The sequence below is a fragment of the Sturnira hondurensis genome, unplaced genomic scaffold (assembly GCF_014824575.4).
Source record: "Sturnira hondurensis isolate 20B ecotype Veracruz unplaced genomic scaffold, ASM1482457v3 Scaffold0022910, whole genome shotgun sequence".
Classification (NCBI taxonomy): domain Eukaryota; kingdom Metazoa; phylum Chordata; class Mammalia; order Chiroptera; family Phyllostomidae; genus Sturnira; species Sturnira hondurensis.
The window spans coordinates 11548218-11560362 of NW_028095541.1; the positions used below are offsets into that span (position 1 = coordinate 11548218).

The 12145-nt window shown below is 45.0% G+C and overlaps 1 long non-coding RNA gene across 1 annotated transcript in view; it reads left to right on the top strand.

Annotated features, from left to right (window-relative positions):
• Positions 1–10798, top strand: part of LOC118980419 (uncharacterized) — a 38536-nt gene extending 27738 nt beyond the window's left edge. Inside the window, exons 2-3 of the long non-coding RNA XR_005065103.1 lie at positions 5463–5524; positions 10787–10798. This is a non-coding gene — a long non-coding RNA (uncharacterized LOC118980419). The remainder of the gene's footprint in view (positions 1–5462; positions 5525–10786) is intronic.
• The last annotated feature ends 1347 nt before the right edge of the window (positions 10799–12145 follow it).

A 12145-nucleotide genomic window follows, 5' to 3' on the forward strand; every position in this document is an offset into this window, starting at 1 on the left:
TTTGATTGATGTTGGTAATGGACTTACACAGGCTGAGCACACACATACCTGCTTTAGTAGCAGCCGCTGCTACCCTGGCCTTGCTCACTGTTGAAGGCATCGCATTTAAGAGGAGTGGGGTTGTTTCTGCAGAGGGAGAAGGGTCTGGAAATCACAGGTGTGTTGAGTCTGGGCAGTTGTGATAAACAAAGAGGTTTAGTTCTAGACTGTGGTAAGAACGGACACCTTCCTCTCCGCTCTCCGTACTGCTGCTGCCTGACACCATCTCTGCACCGTCCCAGACCTCTCTTCTCTCCAGCTTCTCCATACAGCTCTAGGAAAATTCTGTCCTTATAAGAAACTGAACATTTTGACTTGAAGAAGCAGCCAGTGAGAGTGAATGTATTGGGCAATGTCTTCACGGAATGTGTCTGCTGGATGGGAGGAGACTCTTCTGCACTGTTTTGTTTCGTTTCCTTCTTCCTCCCTCCTCCCCCTCCCTGCCCCCCCCCAACCATCCTCAAATAAACACACAGAACAGAGGTGTGGCGTGGGCTCTGGAGGTGCCCTGCATGGTTGGAGTCCTGGCTTGGCTCCGACTCCTGGACAAGCTGCTTCCTAGTTCCATCTCTCAGTTTCCTGATGTGTGGAATGAGGATGAGCACAGTTCCCACCCCAGAGGATTATTAGAGATTTTAAATGAGGTCACACATGGAAAACACCTACAGTGCCTGTCCCTAGGACAGTGTTAGTGACCATCAAACCAAAATTGTATGAATCTCACCTATTCTGGAGTAATGGTTAAGAAAGAGGATTAAAGGCTGCATTCGGAAGTATTACTTTTTCTGTATTTTTGCAGAAAAAAAAATCCCTGTTCACAATTTTGGGTGGAAAAGGTCAGCTTTACTTACAGAAATTGTCTAATGCAGCTTTTCTTAAGTTTCAGAGAAGGTAGAGTGTTGTTTTATTCTGTCTATAGCGGGAAAAAGAATAACCAACCACCGGAACGTTGTATATGCCAAGCACTGTGATGCCTGCCCAACACTTAAAGCTGTCAGAATCTTACGCGTGTGTTCTTACACCCATTTTACAGAATAGCAAAGAGGTTTGGAGGGTGAGGAACTGGCCCGCATGAGAAAGTGGCTGGGCTCTTCGATTCCTGAGCCTACTAGACCCCTGCTTATGTGGCAGGAATACTCTGCCCCTCTCCGGCTACAGGGTAGCTGAGCAGCGCAGGGGAGGGTTAATCTGGCTTATTATCATCTTTTCACAGTTTCTTGTATTGCTAGTCTAGTAAAGGCATTGCCTTTCAAAAGCAGTTTTGGTGTTGACACACATCTGCTTCTAAGTCATTTGGCTACAGATAAGGAGCCAAATTCATGACTTCTTGTTTCCTATGGGTTGATCAAGCTTCCTGGCACAAAAACGTCCTTTTATAGCTGTAAACAACCCAGCTTCTTCACAGGGGTTGACAGTAACTTACCTGAGTGAGCTAGAGCAGGGGGCCGACTGCCTGGACCTAGAATGTCCAGTTGTCCCCTAATTCCGTTCAGGAGGGAGTGCTGCACGTCTCATCCGACTTGCTGGGCAGGAGTCTCCCCTATTCCAGAGGGCGATTTTGACCAGCTTCTCTTTCTTGTTCTTAGACCACAGTGGGGGCATAAATTAGTGACTAAAATAGCGCGTGGTAGGTATTCCACACTTTTGTTCTTTGGCCTCTGGTGGTTGGAGCTGGAGTTTTGTTGTCCTTCCTGGAAGGAACTGTGTTAGTCACATCTGAATGCTGAGCCACACATTTACTCGCATCTGAGTGATTAGCAAACTTGACGAGGAAGAGTGAGGCAGTAATGTCGGTCTTGGCATTGGAGACAGGATTAGTAAAGGAACTGAATCATGTATTATTATTTAAGTCACAGAAGCTGGAAAGTCCCCAGTAAGTAAATCTTTAAAAATTATATATTATCCCACATACTTTAAGTTGTTTATTATTGATTATGTAGACTCCTAATATTGTCACATATTTAGAAAGCAAAGGAAAAAATATCTCCTCTGAAATGTTGCAATTTTATTTAATGAAAAAACCAATTTTTCACTGTTCTCATTCTTCTAGAAGAAAATGTTCCACTAAATAACCGACGCCTCCCAAATGAGCCTCATGTATTTGTGACATCAGAGTAGCCTTAATATCTAAGTGAATGGTAGACACTCCTGCATAGTAACTATTTTTTCTGTAACAAACATTTTGAACATCAGAAGACTCAGCCAACTGATTGTTTTCAGATGAAGTTCAGACCATGAATTATATAGAACCACAGATCGTCACAGGTGGTAGAATTATTCACAATATGCAAATAAGCAACTATTAAGAAATTTCTGAAGATTTTCCCATGGTTTTGTTCAAATAAAATAGGATATAAAATTGGAAATGTAATTATTTAATTCAAGATGGTAAATACATTTTTATACTTTTGGCGCTTTTTAAAAGGATTGAAACAATATAGTCAAGCATGATTTTTCAATCTTTATGTTACATAAAATAGAATAGTAAGTGCATTATTTTTTATGACAGAGGAGCAAATAAAAACATAGTGTCCCTCAGTATTTTATATTCTCATTTGAAATTCCTGCCTCTAAAATGTATACTTGGCTTCTAATGATATAAATATCATCCATAGTACTGATTTATAGTTTCAAAAAATTCTAGATTCGGTAGCTGGCCCTCATTATCTGAGGATATTTAGAACCAGAAAAAAAAAGCTATTTAAAGTGAATTCACTTAAATGGGATCAAAACTTCATAATATAATAAAAAAAACTTTGGGACTTTATCTTACAAAAAACCCACAAAAACTATGAAAACGTATTTATTCTAGTTCATGTTTAACAGAATGTAGGTGATCATTTCAGCCACGGCTCTCCTAGACTCAGTGGTGCAAAAATCAGGTGTTGATTGTTTGTGGGGAGTACATCTTTGGACCAAGTTGTGTGATGGTACACTGTGGAACTTTGTCACACCTGACATTTGTATCACATCTTCGCAGTGGTCAGTTTTCCAAAAATACTTGACGTCTTACTCATTTTTGTTTGGACCTTTTCAGTTTTTGAATGTTAAACTCCTGTATTCACCCCTCTCTTGCCACCAACTTAAAATTTTACCTTAAACATTGTTTCCCCATCATACTGCTCACCCCCATTTGCCATTGTTTCACTTGCTACTGGACACATTCCCTGATGTCGTTTTGTTTGATCTCATAAAATTCTGTGTTTGGGGGAAATATATGCAACTTCACTCTGCAGTGGATGTACGTGCAAGACTCATAGATCAGGTGTAGGTGCTGATGGTGAACAAAGACAGGATTTTGAGTGGGGATTCAAGTCATAAAATGCTCAGCAGTTAGGAGACATTTTAGTGTTGGAAGCAAGCTTCCCTGGAAACGCTCCTGCCTGTGGGGGGTTTGGATAATGACAGCTCGGATAATGAGGGCTTCCTGGCTTATTTACGGGGATCCCCTGCACTGTGCTCCGGCAAGAAGAGGGCGACAGTTCCTGACTGCAGAGAGCCCCGTGCTGGTCTCGGTTCTGCCGGTGAGGGGCTCTGTGATCGCGGGCGAGTCACTGCATTTCTTTGGGTGTAAATTTACTACCCTGTGAAGTGGAGGTTGAGCTAACGTCTTGTTCCTTCTCATCACAACATTCTGTGATTGGATGTTTTAAACCTGGCAAGAGCTGTATCACTGTTTTCATAGACTCCTAGAATTTAACAGTCATTAATCAACTTCTTTTAGTTTTATATGTATGAGTTTATAGTTTCAACAACTACAGCCATAGGATACTGTATTTTTGGTAAAGTTGTAATCTTAGCACTTTTGAACAGTTTTTAAATTCTGCTCTTTTCCATAGTGGTATCTCTCATAAGTATTTTTACATTTACTGCTATCTTAATAGCTTTCTCTTTTTTACATTTATCTGGTTTTTTCTTTTTTAAAAAACATGTTTATTGATTTTAGAGAGAGAGGAAGGGGGAGAGACAGAGAGATAAACACTGATGTTAGAGAGAAACATTGATCATTTGCCTTCTCATATGTGCCCTGACAAGGTAGCAAACTGCCACTTGGGTATGGGGCCTGACTGGGAATTGAACCCCCAACCTTTTGGTGGAAGAGCTAATGCTCCAACCAGCTGAGCCACCCAACCAGGGCCACATTTATCAGTTTTCATAGCTGCTTGACCATCCACTGAGTACATGTGTTTTAATATACTTAAATATATGTTGACCAATGTATCCTGGCTACTGAACAATTTTGTCTAAAAAGCAACTCACATGTAGCACTGTTCTGTGTGCATTTCAGTACTTAAGAGCCCTTTGCTGCAGCTGTAAACAGGAAGAAGCAAACTCAAGCAGAGCATCTGGCTAAATGGAGCAAGGGGAAGAATCAGGAAAATTGGAAGAACATTGTGTTTTGCGGCTGCCAGACAGGGCACGTCCTGGGGAGTCTGGCATTTAGTAACAAAGGAGGCAGAGAAGCACTCAGAAAACCCGGGCTCTGGATGGCACCTCCAGGTGCCTGGATGCGCCTGCACACTAGGATCTGATCGCCTGGGAAGGGTGGGGATGGGGTTCCTGAGGTTGCACTCAGTCGGGTGCAGAGAACAAAGCCAGAGGGGAGGCCGTCTCACGAAGCAGATGTGTGCACAGCGGCCAAGCACCCACAGACTGAATTGGCTAATCCTGCAGTATTAGAAATTACAGCGCTTTTCATTTCAACTCAAGATCTTGGAGATTTTCAGTGCATCCTTGGGGAATAATAGTCTGTTCAGCCATTATAACTGAATCTGTTACCTCTCATCAAGATCAAGGAAGCTTGAAACTAATAAAAAATAGCATTACATGTAAACTGTAGTTGAAAAAACTAAAAAATAAAAATACGTTTAAAAAATAAAGGAAGCATATTGGGCACCGTTTCCTTTCTACTTGTATATCTACTTCGGTCTGTGCATGTAGCTGCTTCCTCTGCACACGTGAGTGAATTGTCCGCGATGCTTGTTTGACATAACTTGCCACAGCACTGAGATGGTTGGGCAAGAAAGGGAACCATGCATTGATGGAATTGGGGTGACTGGGTTGTTTACAACCAGTAAACAACCAGTAAACTGGGTTGTTTACAACCAGTAAACTGGGTTGTTTAGCTAGTGGAAAATGTTTCAAGTTATGTCAGGTTAGAGTAGATCCAATCAAGGCCATTTTAGTTTTGGTTTAAATTGCCAATGAGGAAAAACACCTAGAGAATTATAAAAATTCCATGTCAATTCCAAATTTCATTGTACTAGGTCATAAGGGAATGGGGCATACTGATACAGTAGGTGAAGTTTATCATTTTCAGAGGTTAACTAAGGCACAACTAATTTATTCCATTTCATATATGTATGTTTCTCAGTTTTGGAAGTTACAACCTACAATTTTTAAGTCCTTTTTTTTCCTTCTAGGTTCTAGCTACACCGAAGACTGGCTGTTTTCTAAAACTAGAGAAGAAGCCCATGAAGTGAAGGTGAATTATTTTTGTGTTTTGAGTAATAGAATGAAAGGTGACTGTTGATGATTTCAGAATGGGTTCCCAGCACTGGTGTGGAGGCCAGCTGCAACAGGCGCGAACAAAAATCAAGAGCCCGGGTATTTTCTTTCACCACAAAAATAACTGGTACCATTCTGATTTAGTTACGTGATTTTTAAAAAACAAAACACAGCATATTCTTCTGAAATAAGCTTTTCCAGGTAGGTATTCCTGAGAATTGAGGTGTGACCCGGCTAAGCAGTTCGCTCCTTTTTTTAGAACACATCCCTGAGCCTGTCTCCCGTGCCTGTCTGCGTGACGTCCCCCAAGGAGAGAGAGAATGAGAGAATCCAAGGCATAAGTTATGGAAAGACAGTTAAAGTGTAGAGACTCATTATACTAGCATGTACATTTGGTAAAACCTAACAACGAGCTGCTTTCCTACTTTCCCCAGTCCCAGCTCATGTAAGCCCTGTGACAACCGATGGCCTTGAGGTGCACCAGTTTCTCCTTTGGCAGAACTTCGGGGGCAGCTCCTCCCCTTGGCCAGCTAATCGAAGCTGGTTGTCCTCTTCGGGTCGGAACTTGGTACCTGGGTGCCCTCAGTCCCAGAACTCTCAGCTGAGAGCTCAGGTCTCAGAAACTTACTGGTTCTCAAAAAATCATCTTTCTAAAATCTATTCACAATATTTTGTTCTTTGGAACAATTACAATTCCTGCTCAGCAGTTCTCAAAGTAGTAAGTAATTTCCCCCTCTTCTTTAAGTGTTCTGCTTAACAATTGGATTTATTTAAAAAGAAACCATTTTAAAATTCATACTGTTACACTTTTTAGTTGTGTTGGTCCCAGGGCCAGTGGGCTGAGGATATAAAAGAACAAAAGGAGAATTTTTGAAACCTCGGACCACGTGATAAGCAGGTAGCTTTGCCTGGAGGAAAGCCCTCTGGGAGATACTTTCGTAGAGGCTGGACACCTGTCTGACTGGGGTACTGCTTCAGGGGAGCCTGGCTGAGGTGGGAAGAAGGTTTTCAAGGCTTGTTTCACCCAAAGGAATTCTCAATTAATGACCCGAAATGAAGGAAAGTCTCCCCCCGCCACACGATATCCACAAGATATCTGACTAGACTATTGCACTTGCCTTTCCTTCTGCATCTGGTGTGCTTTGGGGTGATTTTCTTGGTAGGGTTATTCTGAAGCACGGCTCCTGCCTCGCTCCCTCGAAGCCCTCGTGACCTAGAGGGCTGTCCCGACAGAGTGTTTGTGGGGACAGGACGCACCCCCGGCCCGGCGCTGTGGCGGTGAGCAGGCTCTTCAGGACGGCTGTCTGATGTGTGTGTGTGTGTGATGTGTTAGGTTCCAAGGGAGACGATCACCATGAGTTGGTTACACCCCTGGCCGTTAGGACCTTCGCTTGGTCTTGGAACCCCACCCACCCACTCTGCCACCCTGGAACCCCTAGGGTCTGCCTCCCATGGCCATTCCTAGGGGCAGCAGGAGCATTGACATTAAACGTGAGATAAAGCACCAAGTGCTAACTGTCTTTGAAAATGTCTAAGTGCCCCACGACCATCCCTGGAGGTGCTACACACTTGAGACTATAAAGCCATATTGGAGTTTCAACCAAGTTTTCAGGCTCCCATTTCCTCATGAAGCCTCCCTTGTTCCAGCAGAGTGTTTCCAACCCACTCCTTCCAAACACAGCCCCACTTGGCCCTGACCTTGTGTCCTTGGTTTGCTTCCTTTTGTTAACGATGGGTGGTGAAGGTGTCTCCTCACTTATCACTAGTATATCAGCTCCACAAGGCAGAGTTTTTTTGTTTTGTTTGCTACTTCATGCCAAGCGACTAGAACAGTGTCAGGGGCATAGAGCGCTCAAGGAACATTTACTTAATGAGGTAGTAAGTGCATCTCCTGGACCAAACCAAAAGTTCCCTGGGGACAGGTCTAATCCCTTCAGCCGTGGATTTCTTGCCTGGCTGACTTGGCAACTGCTCTCTTTACTGGTCCCTGGCCTGTGGGGTGTGATAACACACCTCTGTCTACCCTTTTAGAGGGCTGAGGAAATGGCATGTCGTGTTGTCATTACGTGGGTGACGGTAGTTTAAGCTGTGCTAATCTGCTACTCAAAGCATTGAAGAGTCTTTCCAAGATGCTTACACATAAAATGTGGAAAGGTCGGAGAAGCTAGCGTTGGTGTCCACACAGGACTTTTTAACTTTCAGCGCTCACCAGCCCCTCCCAGGAAGCCTCTTTGCTGGGCTGTGGCGGGGGTAGGGTAGGGGCGGGGAGGCAGGAAGGGCGTGTGCTGCTGTCATGGTGAGAAAGCGTGTCATAAGTCACAGGGAGGCAAGATTCCGGCCCTGACAGGGGCTGAGGCGGTCCTTTGGTTTCCCTTTCAGGCCTGTCCTCGAGGCCTGCCTCTGTTTAAATTAACGAGGGAGCACAGAGAGAGCCTCACTGCAGTGTGCATAGTTTGGTGTGTAGCAGATACAGAGTCTGGCTGATGGGAGAATCCAATCCAATTCTGATGACCTAATAATATCACTGAGTAGGTGCTCTGAAGGTGAGTTTTGGTCTTTTGGCTTCCCCTCCCAGGTGATCATAAGGAGGAGGGAGGTGACCAGAATTTTCCAGAACCTCTATGCTAAGTGAGGGTCCAAGGACTTCAAGGCACAGTATTAGTTGTCTTTTTGTCAGCTGATGAATAACTTGGAGACAGTCATGAGATGTAATTTAATGAAACCATGGACTTGTGCTCCTTTCTCCTGTCTCCTCTCTCTCTCTCTCTCACACACACACACACACACACACACACACACGCACGTATGCCATTGAGACTATAGAAAGTGTCATGCCTTTGCATGTCAGGTTTTGTGGTGAGGTAGCTAGAGTCTCTCTTCCTCACCCCGTGTATTCATGAAGATCTCATCCTGTGTTGCATAATCACTGCCTACTTATCTTCCCTCCTCTCCTGCACATGCCCTGAGGCTCACTTCCCAGCCTCACCCTGCCGCTCCACCACAGTTCCATTCTCCGTTCTCCTCCGCCAGCCTCTTCCCAACTTACCAGTCAAAAATCCTATTCCCTTGTTGACAATTGTGAATTTATTGTCATTTTACTGTTCATAGTTTTGATCCTTTTCTTAGCAACTGAATCACAGAAATGGAGATCACATAGAGGGTTATCAGTGGGGAGAGGAAGGGGGAGAGTGGAGGAAAAGTCACATGGAATAAGAAGCATAACTAGTAGGTACAAAATAAACAGGGGGAGGTTGAGAATAGTATAGGAATTGAAGAAGCCAAGGAACTTATATGTATGACCCATGGGCATGAACTAAGGGGAGGACTGCTGGAGGGAATGAAGGTACTGGGCGGAGGAGGGGCAAAAGGGAGAAAAAATAGGACAACTGTAATAGCATATTCAATAAAATATACTTAAAAATCCTATTCCCTGCAATGCCGATTACAAATTCAAGAACATTGTGCCAGCTTTCCTGCCCCTCCTCCAGGGACACTGCCCTCATTTCAGCCCTGCAGTACCCCGTGCTCCTCCTCCCTGGGGCATCTAGTGGGGCAAGCCCAGCAGGTGATGCCCAGCATGCTGCTGGAGGTGGGCACCTTACCCGTGACCGCTGTCTCCCTCCCTCCCCCTTGCCCTGCCCTTCCTGATCTGGCACTGCGCTCTGTCACCCTTCTTATATGCTCGCTGTACTTGTTCAGGCCTAAGTCTTTGGCTGTAGCCTCCGGGTTGACATCTCAGCCTGGCACACCCTTCTGATGCCAGCTTCCAACGCCTGCCCTGTTGTACCACATTCTAGTCGTGCGTAATTACTATCAGCTTTCTGAAAATACCAGGCTCAGTCTCAACCTTCAGGCCTTGCACATGCTGTTTCTGCTCTCTGGAGTGCCTTTGCTCTTCCTTCTCTATGGGCTACACCCAACTGATTCCTAACAGTGTCATTCAGGTACCTCCTCAAAGAAGCCATCTGGGTCAGCTGCACCTGTTGGGGAAGAGGCTTCCGGACAAAACTCATATTTAAGCACCTCCCAGACTATGTGTTTTAGATGTCAATCTCCAGCCAAACAGACTGCTGTAAAGGCCGGACTGGATCCCTGGCCTCTGTCACTGCACCTAACACACAGGGGTTTAGAAATGTCTGGCTTTCTGATCATTCATTGTGAAACCTGCCACCGTGTCCTCAATGCTTTTTGTTTCCACTCTTCCTATAAAAAATGGCTTTATTCACTGCTTTTATTCTCATGAGGATCCGCCACACTCATAGAGCACCCCAGCTGAGAATTTCATAAAAGTTAGTGGAGCAAGATGATTCCTCCATTGCCCAGGAGTAGCTATCTTCCTAGGTATTTTTCACTTTATAACTGGGCTGCTTTACGAATACTACGAGAAAATGGTTTCATTCAACTCATCTCCTCTCAAAGACAGTGTAAGAGAGGAATCATAGGAAGAGCAAAAGGCAAGGAGGAATTGGTGTTTCAATGGTCACCAGACTCTTGAGGCTCCGACTGCCTTGAACTATTTCTGTTTGGACCAAAGCTTGTTCTCCACGTTCGAGCTTAGTTGGCTCCAACGGGCTGGACGTAACTCCTCCAGGGAAGAATCTCTAAACTTGCCTCTGACACACAACTCACTCACACATGCAAAGCTCTAGCAAGATTCTAGACCTGTAGTCTTCCAGGTCTAGACAAGGTGGGGTCTGGCTTGACCCCTGGGATGTGTCCCAGACGAATGGCTTTCTGGGACGTTAACCCGTATGTCCCAGCCTTTCTTCACCCACGTGACTGGTCTCGGCTGCATGATCTTGCTTGCACAGTTTGGAGTTCTCTGGGTTGTGTGGAGAGCATCCAGATGTGATGAACTTAGAGGGAAGCATCAAACAGGAATGAGCTCTCGCCTCCCCAAGAGTGAGAGGAACAGCACTCACGTGGAGAGGGCAGTTCTTTCCCCTCTTTCCTCCTGGGGTTTGGGAGACTGACAGTAAGTTGCCAATAAACTGTGTTCAGGTGTCACTTTTAGTGGCAGTAACAGCATATGGGGCTGGGCGAGGCCCGATCCTCCGGATAGAATTTTTTCTTTGGTTTGGGAATATTTCAGTGCATAGCCAACAAGAGGAGAGATGGAAATCTCCCAAACTTTTTATCTACTGTACACAGAAACATTACTCTGCAGTGGAAAGGGAACACGTCTTTTGGGGGTCTGTGTCCCCAGGCCAGGAGTGGCAGCTGAGCTGAGGGGGAAGAGAGAGAATTTGAGGAAAAGCACATTGTCTGAGAATGTCACATAGAGACTGTCTCTTAAGTTTAATTTTTTTAATTTTAAAATTTAAAAATGATCACAATTAAATAGCGATTATTAAAAATGCAGTTGATCAAGGTATCTTATAAACCTTCGTTATGGAATGTTTCCAAGGTGTGTAATCTCTGTCTAGTGGACAGATGGGGTCTGGTGACCTGGGAACTCTTGTTCGAGTTCACTTGTACAAGAACTCTTGTACAAGTGACCAGGGCTGGTTCTCAGCAGATGCTTCCAGTCCCCAGGGTCACAGCTATGTGCCAGCAGGAAAGGAGAGCTGGAAAGTCTGTTCCCTGTGGCCACATGGGCACTAAGTCCTAGGTGTGTGCCAGCCGGAATGGAGCACCATGTGTGGCCAAAGGCTGTTGTCAAAAAGAGAAGAGCTGGCTCCCCATTCCTTCACTCCAGATTCCAGGCCTGTGTTCCAAGAGCCAGCTGCTCCTGCCCCTTAACGTGATGTTTTGGGGCCCAGGATGACCTCCCCTTCCCTGCTGCAGCCTGCAGCTCTGCAGCCTCTTTCCACTTCCCTTTGACAAGAGGAAATCTCTGCGAGGCTCTGTGCACAGTCTCCGAGCACGTCCTGTCTCATTATCATAGTCAAAGACTGCTTAGTCTTTGGTTAGCGGACTGGTATTCACTAAGTGCCTGTGTTTAGCAAGTTAAATAGTCTTTGTTCTCAAGGATTTATATCATGCACACATGTGGGTGTGCACATACACACTCTCACACACCTACTTGAACTTTAAAAACAGAAAAAGGAACACATGTATGCTTAGCTAACACAGCAAAAGGAGATGGGTGAATAAATCTTTACTCACTAACAAGTCCTTCGGCAGCCCAAGCAATAGAGGTTCATCCTTCATTAGCATAGAAAGCTGGAAGAGAGGGAGGGGTTTCCCTTATTTTTTTAAACTCTCACCTGGGGTATTTATTTATTCATTTAGAGAGGAAGGGAATGGAGACAGGATGAGAAAGGAACATCAATGTGAGAGAGAAACATTGAATGGCTGCCTCCCATACATGCCCCGACCCAGGCTCCAACCTGCAGTCTAGGCATGTGCCCTGACTGGAAATCAAACCCACAGCTTTTCAGTGTATGGGATGACACTCTAACCAAATGAGCCACAGTGCCCATGAAATTGTTTCCTTAATTTGGAGGGCAAGAGGAAAATCTCTAGTTTTATTCTTAGACAAGTTGAGGCCGTGGATGAACCATGGTTTGATGGCTAGGAAACGGGCACTCCCTCTGGTGGAGCGTGTGGAAGAACACAGGGGGTGTGCGTCTGTGAGGTGAGGTGCTGGGGGACT